The sequence below is a fragment of the Ostrea edulis genome, chromosome 1 (assembly GCF_947568905.1).
Source record: "Ostrea edulis chromosome 1, xbOstEdul1.1, whole genome shotgun sequence".
NCBI lineage: Eukaryota > Metazoa > Mollusca > Bivalvia > Ostreida > Ostreidae > Ostrea > Ostrea edulis.
In genome coordinates, this window is record NC_079164.1 from 87,419,827 (window position 1) to 87,432,376 (window position 12,550).

At 34.7% G+C, this 12,550-nt stretch overlaps 1 long non-coding RNA gene across 1 annotated transcript in view; it reads left to right on the forward strand.

Annotated features, from left to right (window-relative positions):
- The window catches only part of LOC125676264 (uncharacterized), a 3,660-nt gene extending 469 nt beyond the window's left edge, over positions 1 to 3,191 (forward strand). Inside the window, exon 2 of the long non-coding RNA XR_007370808.2 lies at positions 2,836 to 3,191. This is a non-coding gene — a long non-coding RNA (uncharacterized LOC125676264). The remainder of the gene's footprint in view (positions 1 to 2,835) is intronic.
- The last annotated feature ends 9,359 nt before the right edge of the window (positions 3,192 to 12,550 follow it).

A 12,550-nucleotide genomic window follows, 5' to 3' on the forward strand; every position in this document is an offset into this window, starting at 1 on the left:
TTTCTTTTTCAACGAAGCAGAGATAACTTAATGGTCTCAAAATTTCGGAAATAAATAATTAATGTTAACAGGTATGTGTTATAACAAAGGCAAATGTTAACAGGTATGTGTTATAACAAAGGCAAATGTTAACAGGTATGTGTTATAACAAAGGCAAATGTTAACGGGTATGTGTTCTAACAAAGGCAAATATTAACGGGTATGTGTTCTAACAAAGGCAAATGTTAACAGGTATGTGTTCTAACAAAGGCAAATGTTAACGGGTATGTGTTCTAACAAAGGCAAATGCTAACAGGTTTGTGTTCTAACAAAGGCAAATGTTAACGGGTATGTGTTCTAACAAAGGCAAATATTAACGGGTATGTGTTCTAACAAAGGCAAATGTTAACGGGTATGTGTTCTAACAAAGTTACTGATACTACTTGACTGAATGATATAAATGTCATTAAAAGTTGCTACCGATATGTAATTTTGACGGTTTCAAAGTTTATTTACAAATGGTGATTGGTTACTATGAGTGACGTAATACTAGTGCACAGCTACAGATAGGTCGAAGGAATCATCTGTCAACCCAAACAGATCTAAATAACTATTTTTAAAAACATGCCTTAAATGCAAATTATTGCAATAATGCTATTAAATGTCATTAAACGTTGTTGTCATGACACTTAATTAATGATATAAAGTTCTACGAATTGCCAATCCAATGAAACAATTTTATGATTGATATCATGAACAATTGAAGTTGCAAACACAGGCACTCGAAGTTTTTTAAAATATATATAATAAAAAAAATTGTCTTCCTGTAAACATGATATTCACAAGGTATATCACACCGCCATCTTGGTTTTCTTTTTTATCAGCTGCATTGCTTGAAAATTTCGGCGAAAAGTTCGATATAATATGATAATTGAACTCCTGCAAGCAACTCTGTCAAGGTCCTACCTCTCGCATCGTCATGGTGAACTGGAAATAAAGTCCATCTATCGGCTATAATCGTCCTTTGCCCCCCAAGTCCCCGCTTAATTGGCTTTCTAATCAATTTTATTACAAATAACATTGCCAAGTTTCACGTCTCAGCATCCGAGGCAAAAATGCAAATTGCATTTGGCTTAGCAACGTCAAGGAAAATAATTACTGATACACAGTCGCGCGCTACTACTGATAATCAGCATACTAAAATAATTACTGATACACAGTCGCGCGCTACTACTGATAATCAGCATACTAAAATAATTACTGATACACAGTCGCGCGCTACTACTGATAATCAGCATACTAGAAACTTCTCCTTTTTCTCGTTAATGACCATTGTCTTATTTACGGTTGTGTAAATGCATGGAGCTTTTTTGTCGTAAATGTACATCATCAATGACATTTCAATAGAATTGATAAACTATGTTACGGAATATAATGGAGCAGGTCAATGGGAAGACCGCTGCCTTTGACTGAAAAACCCAGAACATGATTTTCTAAGGAAGTTTCAAATGAAAAGTAAGTTTAACGAATGAATGACTATGATTTGGCCAATGTCAATAACGTTTTTTAAAAACAAAATACGCCCGTAGCCGTGATTAGCTTCACCCATTAGAATGCACTCAAAATATTGGCAATGACGTTAGAAATTGAACCTCATCCATTAGCTACATAAAGTTGCATGTGATGCAACCCACAACAGAACGGACCTATAGTTTCAGGATTTCGGATACCTCACACAAGACAAGAATATTTAACAAACCTGTATTTAAATATAATCTGAATCCTATTTCCACCTTTAAAGGGGCATGGACACCGATTTGAGCTGAAATTTTCCGAATTTTATTTTTACAATTTTTATTGTTTACAATGCTTAACTAAAGTATTTCTAATGGTCAACCAAAATTTGAACATCAGTTGTTGAGTTATTAGTGAGATACAGTACTTGCAATTCTTTGTTATGTAAACAAGGTTCGTGCCATGTTTTTGTTTACATTAGACTGTTTAATAGAAAACAGTGTGTTTAAAACAAAATGAGATGTGCCAAACACTAGAAAATATTTAATTGTGTTAAAAATTCACTTATAAATTTAATAAAAGCTGCTTTAAACGAAACTTTTACTAGTTTTTTTTTAACCTATGTAAACAAAAACATGACATGAGCCTTGTTTACATAACAAGGGCTCGTGACCTCTGTATCTCCCATGAACCTTGACTACTGATCATTAGTAATACCTTAGTTAAGCATTCTAAACATTAAAAATCAAAATAATAAAATTTGAAAAATTTAAGCTCAAATCGTGTCCATGTCCCTGACTTGATTCACGATTTCCCCCAAAATTTTGTTTTTCACTTTTGATCAAAATCTATTGTCTAATATGTTTAAAAGTTTTCACATAAAAATTAAGGTTATACATTATCACAGAAGCTCATTTTAGAGATTTTATTATTTGTTTTGTAAACAAAGATTACGGTATGTTATTGTTTAGGAAATTTTAAAAAGAAATGGATATCGATCTAAGTTTATTATATCTTTCACATTTCAAGCATTCTTTGGGTAAAATGTGTCATCTAAAAGTTAAAAGTTTTGACTATGCAAAATTAAGATGCTTTATATTACAAAATTAACATTTCACTGGTTTGTTTATATAAATGAAAAGACTCGAGTCTTTGTTTTCATAGCACAGATTTAAAGCAAAAATATTGCCTATATTCTTGCGTTCTGAAGGTCAAAATTTTGACTGTCAACATTAAATCAGTTATATTTTTAATGTTTAACATCAAAAATGAAAAAATTTTTTTTTTCAAATATCGTGAACCAGTCCCTTTAAGAAAACTTATATTTCTTTTTATCCACAGAGGACTAGTAGTAACAAGAAGATTCTGAAATCAAATAGAGTGAGAGGGGGACTAATAACTCAATGAAGGATTATCCAGTGACCTATTGTGAAAGGTATTGTGAAACAAAACCTTTATATATCTAAAGAAAACATTCAAGAATCGGAAACCAGAGGAAACGGTGACTTAAGAAGAAGCTTAATCAATGACTTAACTTATCTGGACCCGTGTCAAAAGTAGGCTGAGTACTCTTCGTATGAAGGAAAATTTAGAAAACTTTTAGAAATATCGAAGTTTTCATTGAAGAATTCAGTTACACTTTAACTATGACATGCATGTGACTTGTTTATATGGTATTAAATTATGTCCGACATATATTCATTGTATTTGTTACATTTAAGAACTAAATTTTATTTTTGAAATTCTTGGAGAGTATAAACTGCAACGTTTCACGCCGGCATGCTTTTCATGATGAAATTAATTTTCGATATTCTTAACCTACTTTCATTTCTGTCGGAATTCCCAGCCGTTAATGAACGATACACGTGTGGTCCACCTCTACAGCGCGTTCATAATAAAATTGTCATAATTATAATTTATAAGGATATTAAAGGCAAGAACATTGGAAATGTAAATATATTTATGATTGATTGATTGTATATTGTTTAACGCCCCTCTCGAGAATTTTTCACTCATATGGAGACGTGGAGGGCTGCAAAATTTAGGTCTTTGCTCGGTGCTTATGGCCTTTCAGGGAGGACTCTTTATCGTGCCATACCTGCTGCGACACGGGGCCTTAGTTTTTGTGGTCTCATCCAAAGGATCGCCCATTTAATCGACTCTTACGATAAGAAAGGGGTACTGAGGACTTATTCTAATCCGGATCCCCACGGGATAAATATATTCATGGAGAAACCATATTTATAGGATGTCCCATGGCTTGTTATTGTATATGATTATTATCCAACAAGTTGTGTGTTTTCTATCCCAGAGCCAAACGAGTTGGACAATAATGATATCGAACCACAAACCATAGGAGATTCTTTTTATCACATATTTAATCATAAAAGACCATTGAATTTGCATTTCCAAAATATTCTGTTTTGGCTTTAACCCGAACTACATTCATAACGTTAACATTACGCCGTTACAATTAGTTTGTTGGGCAATAAGAATAAAAATGAAAATTGACTGTCACAGTGTTTTATTCAAAGAAGATCATTTTTAAATGAGAAAAGCATTGCCATTTCAGGATGTTTTACATTGAAGTTGTATGAGTATTCATGAAAATGTCAGTCATCCGAATATGTGTCATAGATGACGCGCGATCTGTCTTAGTTCACCTGAGCTGAAAGCTCAAGTGAGCTATTCTGATCACCTTTTGTCAGTCGTCTGTCCGTCCGCCTGTCTCTCCGTAAACTTGTCAGACTTTCATCTTCTTCCCCAGGACCACTGGGCCAATTTCAATCAGACTTAGTATAAATCACCCATGGGTAAAAAGAATTCAAGTTTGTTCAAATGAAGGACCATGCCCCTTCAAAGGGGAGATAATCACGAAAATACAAAAATATGGTGGGGTCATTTAAAAATATTCTCAAGAAGCACTGGGTCAGAAAAGTTAAAATTTACATGAAAGCATCCTGACATGACATAGTTCGTTAATATCATAGCCCCCGAGAGTAAGGCCAAAATAGAAATTCAAAGTTTTACATACAAATATGTAGGGAAAATCTTCTTCTCAAGAATTACTGGGCCAGAAGAGTTTACAATTGCATGAGAGCTTTCTGACATAGTGCGGATTCAAGTTTCTGAAATTACAGTATAGCCCCCGGGGGAAGGATAGGACCACAACAAGGGGGGGGGGTCAAAGTTTTACATACAAATGTATATGGAAAATCTTTAAAAATCTTCTTCTCAAGAATCATTGGGACAGAATAGTTCAAATTTACATGAAAACTTTCTGACATAGTGCAGATTCAAATTGTTTAAAGTCATGACCCCCGAGGAAAGGGTGGAGCCACAATAAGGGATCAAAGTTTTACATACATATAGCGAAAATCTTCTTATCAAAAACCATTAGTCAAAGAAAGTTCAAATTACATGACAGCCCTCTGACTTACTACAGACTTTAGGATTTGGGTATGTTTGGGATAACCAGTATGTTGAAAAGAAATCAGCATTTCTTTCTAGTTGTAATCAATTGTTAAATGATTTATTTATACAAGAGATGCATTCATTTTTTGAAAAGTTTCCAAAATGTAATCTCCACAAGCATCTACCTGATAGTTTTTATCAGCAGTACTATTTAAGAAAATGTTTACCAGAAAAATTTACTACAATATTGAGTAAATTTAGAATGTCCGCACATGAGCTGTTGATAGAAAAGGGTCGATACTCAAACACAGCAAGGTTTCAAAGAAAATGTCAGAAATGTGATTTAAACGAAATTGAAGACGAATACCATTTTGATCTGTCATGTCATTATTCCGATTAACGAAAAATATACATCAAATGGTATTATTTTACTCGACCATCCATGTTCAAACTTGTGCAACTTTTTTCAATAAGAAACAGAAAAGCATTATGTAATTTAGCAAGGTTTTTGATAAAGGCACTGAGCCTAAGAAACTTATAAGATATTATATGTTTGTCCATCCTCCATATTTGGTCACATGATTCTTTTCACATAGTTATACTCACTATAGTATACATTGTTACTTGATTATCACATAACTGAACCATACCAATGAGATGTTTCTCAAGGTTTCAATAAACTAAACATAGGAAAGATCTTTGAAAATATCTCTTGAACTATTTAAGCTAGCGCTTTCATATTTGGTATATAGATTCTTTATGGCAAGACCTTATTTTTTTTTCATGAAGTTTAACCTTGTGACCTTGACCTTGGAGTTGGACCTACTTTTTAAAAAATTCTTGACTTATTCAATATCTCCTGAACTATATAAGATAAATCTTTCATATTTTATGTATAGATTTCTTACGGCAAGCCTTTTATTTCATACTATGACCTTTGACCTTGAAATTTGACCTACTTTTAAGAAAACGTAACCTATTAAATATCGTCAGAACTATTCAAGATAAGGCTTTCATATTATGCATATAGATTCTTTTTAACAAGACATTGTGATGCAATTGTATTTGATCTTATGACCTTGACCCACTTTCTTAAAAATCTGACCTAATCAAGATTTCCTGAATTATTACAGGTAAAGCTTCCATATTTTGTGTATACATTCTTTATGGCAAGACCTTGTTATACTTTGGTGTTTGACCTTGTGATCTTGACCTGGAAGTTTTACATACTTTTGATAGAAATCTGACCTATTCAATATCTCCTGAATTATTTAAGATAGAGCTTTCATATTTTGTATTTAGTCTAAGATTTCTTATGGCAAGATATATACATTGTATCATACCACGATTTATTACCTTGTGACTTTGGCCTTACTCAGATAGATAAATTGATTGAATATTATTATAAGTGGCGTAGTGGTTAGAGCATCGCGCTCAAAATCACACGGTCTCTCACTTTTGCTCGGCGCGGATTCGAATCCCGCTCGCGCCGGTAAGTGAGAAAGTTTCCCAGTTTACTTGCGGAAGGTCGTTGGTCTCTTCCCAGGCACATTGTATCTGGGTTCTCTCTTCCACCAATAAAAACTGGGCACCACCATATAACTGAAAAATTGTTGAGTGTGGCGGAAAACATCAATCAATCAATCAATCAATCATGTTATACGTCCCTCTAGAGAATATTTCACTCATATGGAGACATCACCACTGTCGGTGAATGGCTGCAAAATCTAGGTTTATGCTCGTTGCTTATGACAATTGAGCAGGGAGGGATCTTTATCGTGCCACACCTGCTGCGACACGGGACCTCGGTTTTTGCGGTCTCATCCGAAGGACCGCCCCATTTAGTCGCTCTTACGACAAGCAAGGGGGTACCGATGACCTATTCTAACCCGGATCCCCGGGATTTGATTTTATTCAGAACAGCAAGAGTCATATTGGTGTTGAGGCATTTGTGTAAATTGATTTTCAGTCATGTTGTGATCCTTAGGTGTTATGTTGATATGCGGTTAAAATTTTTCATCGGAATATGGATTGATAATTTTTTTTCTTCAAAAATCACAACGGCAGAACCGAGGTGACTCAGGTGAGCGATGTGGCCCATAGGTCTCTTGTTTGGATTTGTTGTACAGTGTAGTCGCATGTACACGTGCGAATGTCCTGGGCATGCCATGTTCTGTTCTGACAAGGGGGGTCAATAGAATGGTTTTCATTTTGAGTTTCAAGAAAAACGATTTCAGTTAAGGTTGTACTCTACATCGTCATAATGGCTGACTTCCTTTAAAAACATGGATGAAAAAAATCGATATGAGCAATATTTGACTTTTCCTTTTCAATTTAAATACCTAGCCCATTAGCTCAGTAGGTTAGAACACCGACTGCTGAACTGTAGGTCGCAGGTTCGAGTCCAGCAGGGGTTTTCAATTTTTTTTCCAGATTACCCTCTACTAAAACTGTACTTCTTGACAAAATAAAGTAAATTTGAAAATTTTCAACTTCAAAATATTGTTGTACATATCCTCCACTTTTCATCTACATCAAATTTCTCTGGTGTAGCATACCTCCTTAATGTCACCTAATGTTGTTGTTTTTTTTTCTTTCAATGTATTTTTGTTTCCTTGATCATTTTACTGTGCCACTTCCATCAAGTTTTACAATTTTTTGGGAATTCTGTCATCTTGATCTAGTTCCTATGTGCATTACGTCACGTGACGTAGGAACACCTACTATGGGATACGAACAATATCGTGCGAGTGATATCCATTGGATAAAGGAGTAAATATGTGATGAATATATATATCCAATGTTTTTGCCTTCGATATATTTACCAATTGAAATGATAGCCATTTCCTCATGAATGTGAACAATGTGCGTATGATTCTTGATAAATATAGTACGACTACAGAAGTGTATCTTAAATGCTGGGAATTCCGATAAGAAATTAGATGAAAATAGATTTCATTTTTGTAAAATACATGAGGGAATGAACTGAAACGCTCCACGCCAGCAACCTTTTTCGAATCACTAACGCGCTTCATGGCGTACATGTCAAACTAATTGTTACAAAAGCTTTTATTGCTTTAAGTTACATGTACATGTATACTATAAGATAGTCTTAACATCATTTAAAAAAAATATACAAAAATATAATTTGTGGAAGGTGTTGATAAAAGGCCTTTGAAATAGTAAAAAAAAAAAAAAAAACAACACACGAAAATTTTTTTATGACATGGTTCGTACTCCATACAGAGTAAAGATGACGTCATCAAGACAAATGGACGTAAATAAATTGATTACATAACGTTAAAAATAAGGAAAATTGTAAGTTTAAATAGAAACTATATGAATCGATTAATTTTAGCTAAAGCATGCAGGCTAGAGCCTCTCAGTGTCCAAAATTTGAAGTTTGGTTTCAGAGTATTCTTTGTTTTTTAATTGTCTCCCTTTTCACCCTACATATTCAAATCTTGTCCTCCGGTATTTCCGAAATGAAATTCAATTCTCAAATAAAGCACTGAAATGACCAATTATATATAACTCTCCGGAAAACATATTGATTAGGAAGTAAAAATCAATAGACATGTGATCTGCAGTGTAAATACGCTTGTAGACTTAGTGTAGTTTTAGTGCTAGCTCTTCTGTACTTCTTTAGCAATCCTTTGTAAACATGTTCGTTTGTCCTGAGAAAGAGACAGGCCGTCCTGAAAATTTGACAATCCAGTTGCTGATATATATAAGCACTATGTTCCAACAACACCCGATACCTATAAGTGGCGGACCTATAAGTGGTGGATAAAAGGTCAAATACAAAAATTATACAAAACACTCAAATGACCAACGACACGAACCACCAGATTGTCAAATTTTTGAGACGACCTGTCCCTTCTTCAGAACAAACGAAAAGAATTACATAATGTGGCCAATATTAACAGAGAATTAAAAAAAAAAAACTACAAATAAATACACCTCGCACTACAATTGCATTTAATCTACAAACGTATTTTCACCGAAGACTACATGTTTATGGTTTTTAGGCTTGCTAAGTGCGCAGCAAATTAGGACATATCACATTCGTCCAAAGTATTCATCCAAAATGTACGAAGTATTAATAATATACTTAATTAATCTCAGGTGGAACAAGTTAACTATATGTATCTAAGGTTATTACGTTAAAGGGAAAGGCAACCCCCAAAAAATTACAGGATAAATGATAGGACTAATTAATGTTATAACATTTCGTTGATATAGCGCCTAGATTATGATAAGCTTCCGTACTAATTCGAAAACGATAATAATTGAAATTCCCGCTATCCATAGAGGCTGCCATGATGTGGAACTCTTTCGTATTCAAGACCACGAAAATGAATTTGACGTCACATCGTCTGTTCCGGTTTTGATAAGACTCTAAGATCATCAAAGATGTGCATGTGGTAGATCTTACGAATAAATAGGTTGATGCTTTTCTGTCAAACAGTGAATTAGGCTAATGCGAAGGGGAGTTGTGAAATAAAATAACTTCTTGAAATTCCTGACCCAACCAAGTCATCTTTAAAGAAAAGACTAAGTAAACTGTGGATCCATCATTTCTTAATGACAAGTTGAGGTTCGAGACACTTGTATGAAGAACGTGTACCGTCTGCCTGGTCTGCGACTCGATTGAACGTTTTCTTTTTAGCCGAGTTGCAACGAAGTTGAACTCGGCTATTGGTTTGGTGATGCGGGCGGGCGGTTGGGCGTCAACAATTGGTTTCCGGATGATAACTCGAAAAGTCTACAATCTAATCAAATGAAACTTTTATATATTGTTGGGTACCAGGTAAGAAAGACCCTGTTGATTTTGGAGAAAAGTGGTCAAAGGTCAAGGTCACAATGACCGAAAATGTTTCCGGATGGTAACTCAGAAAGTTTAAATATGAATCAAATTGAAACTTTGATATATTGCTAGTACCAGGAAAGGAAGACCCCTACTGATTTTTGAGAAAAATGTCAAAGGTCAAGGTCACAGTGATCGAATATAGAATGAAAATTTCAGAAAAATTTGGTTTCCGGATTATAACTTAGAAAGTTTAAATCCGAATCAAATGAAACTTTGATATATTGTTGGGTACCAGGTAAGGAAGACCCCTATTTATTTTGAAGAAAAAAAGGTCAAAGTTCAAGATCACAGTGACCGAATATAGAATGAAAATTTCAGAAATATTTGGTTTCCGGATGACAACTCAGAAAGTTTAAATCCGAATCAAATGATACTTAAAGATATTATTATGTACCAGGTAAGAAAGACCCCTATTTATTTTTGGAGAAAATAGGTCAAAGGTCAAGGTCACAGTGACCGAAAATAGATTTAAAATTCCAAAAAATTTTGGTTTCTGGAAGGTAACTCGAATTTTTTTTAATTTGAATCAAATGAAACTTGGATATATTGTTGGATACCAGCAAAGCAAGGCCCCTATTGATTTTGGAGAAAAAAAGTCAAAGGTCAAGGTCACAGTGACCGAAAATAGATTGAAAACTTCAGACAAATATGGTTTCTGGACAGTAACTCGAAAAGTTTAAAACTGAAATTAGTTCTTTACAATTATGAATATGCCACATCATTCCTGACTTTACAACGTATCCTATGCAACTCGGCTCATGCACCCATGTGTGCATATATTGATTTTTAATTTTTTTTGGCGAAAGAACGGGTTCAAATCTATACGGCTCCAAACTTAACTGTTCGTGACTTATCATGTTTACAGTGCTGCTGTGAAATAAATCGGAACCGACGGTGTGACGTCATATATTAAACTTCAATGACCGCTCTCTTAGCGGCGGGTGATTTAAAATATATGATTGATATAATATATATTCGAGACACTGGAGACACCACGCTTGCCGACAAAGAGCTGGAAAATTTAGGCCTTTGAGCAGGGAGTGATCTTTATCATCATCATACTTTTCATACATTCACAAATATTTCTTAAGTGTATATGTATTCTACTTCTAATCTGTGTTTATTTTACTAATATCTGTCTATATGTATGTTATATGCAGGGTTATATTGAAAACTAGTATAATCGCTAAATATATAATCCTGGATAAATAAAGGCCTTATTATTATCATATATCGTGCCACACCTTCCGTAATACGGGGCCTCGGTTTTTGCGGTCTCATCCGAAGGACGGTCCCATTTAATCGCCTCTCGCGACAAGCACGAGGTACTGAAGAGCTATTCTTACCCGGATTCCCACGGGATCATGTGATTAGGAATTTGGGTGTAGAATTAACAGTTAATTTCATATATTGGTTAAATCATTAAAGTAATCCTAAGATAAAAATTACATTTTCAATGTTTTTGCTTTTGATATCTCTACAAATTGTAATGATTGCCATTTTCTCATGAATGCATTATAGTTGTTCATAATGCATGCACAAATTTTGATAAATAGAGTGAGTCTACTTTAATGGTTGATAATATCGAGAGAAATGAAAGTAAATTGTGAATATAAGAAATGAATTTCATTTTTGAAAATACACAAGGGAATGAACTGTAACACTTCCCGATGGCAGTGTGAACGCGCTTTAAGAGGGAATGAACTGCACAACCCTTCCCGATGGCAGTGTGAACGCGCTTCATGAGGGAATGAACTGCACAACCCTTCCCGATGGCAGTGTGAACGCGCTTCATGAGGGAATGAACTGCACAACCCTTCCCGATGGCAGTGTGAACGCGCTTCATGAGGGAATGAACTGCACAACACTTCCCACCGGCAGTGTGAACACGCTTCATGAGGTATGCCGGCGTGAAACTTTTCAGTTCAAGTCTTCGTGTAGGTCCAGAATGAAATTTATTTCTTAAAACAATTTAGTGTCTGTATTCCAACACAAAATTATATATTCAGGCACAACACATGATCAAATATTAACCATATGAAGTAAACAAGAAAAGATATAAGTAACCTCATATCCATAATATTCGATTTATAGAATATACATATAAAGTCCCCCTTTTTTCGGAGTAAAATGTAAAAAAAAAAAAACAACCTTTCTCTCCACGCCCACTTATCGTTTAACTCAAGAGTTACGAGGGTTACATACCTTTCTCTCAACACCTACTTCCTTTCAAGGTTAAGGTTACAAGGGTTAAAACAATGGACCTGTAATCCTCGTAACCCTGAATTTGAAGAGAAGTAGGGTGATGAAATAAGGAGTTGTAAGCATCGTAACCCAGGCTTTAAAGAGAAGTACTACCGTAACCCTGTTTTCTAGTATAACTGACCTGGTTACAAAATTGAAACTTGGGGGAAACTGTTCTGATTTCCTGCCATATATGAAAGTCGTAGAGTACATACAATAAATACGCGAGAATAATATAAGTTGTCTTCTTTATTCAAATAAATGAAGCATTTGTACATAGATATCGGGCAGACACTGTAGGAGGCACATCCTTTGAATGAATTCGTATATGAAATGAAATTTTAAAAAAGTCGGTGAAGAATCACGTCTTTATTGTTTACCGTGTTTCCTTGAGATCAAATACTCTTGATGAAAGGGGTAGCATACAACTGTCATTTTGTTCACCGACATCAGAGACATATATAGCATGTTATGTATATGTCTCTGCCGACATAAAATGTTACTGGTCTTCTTCAGTCGTGTTTA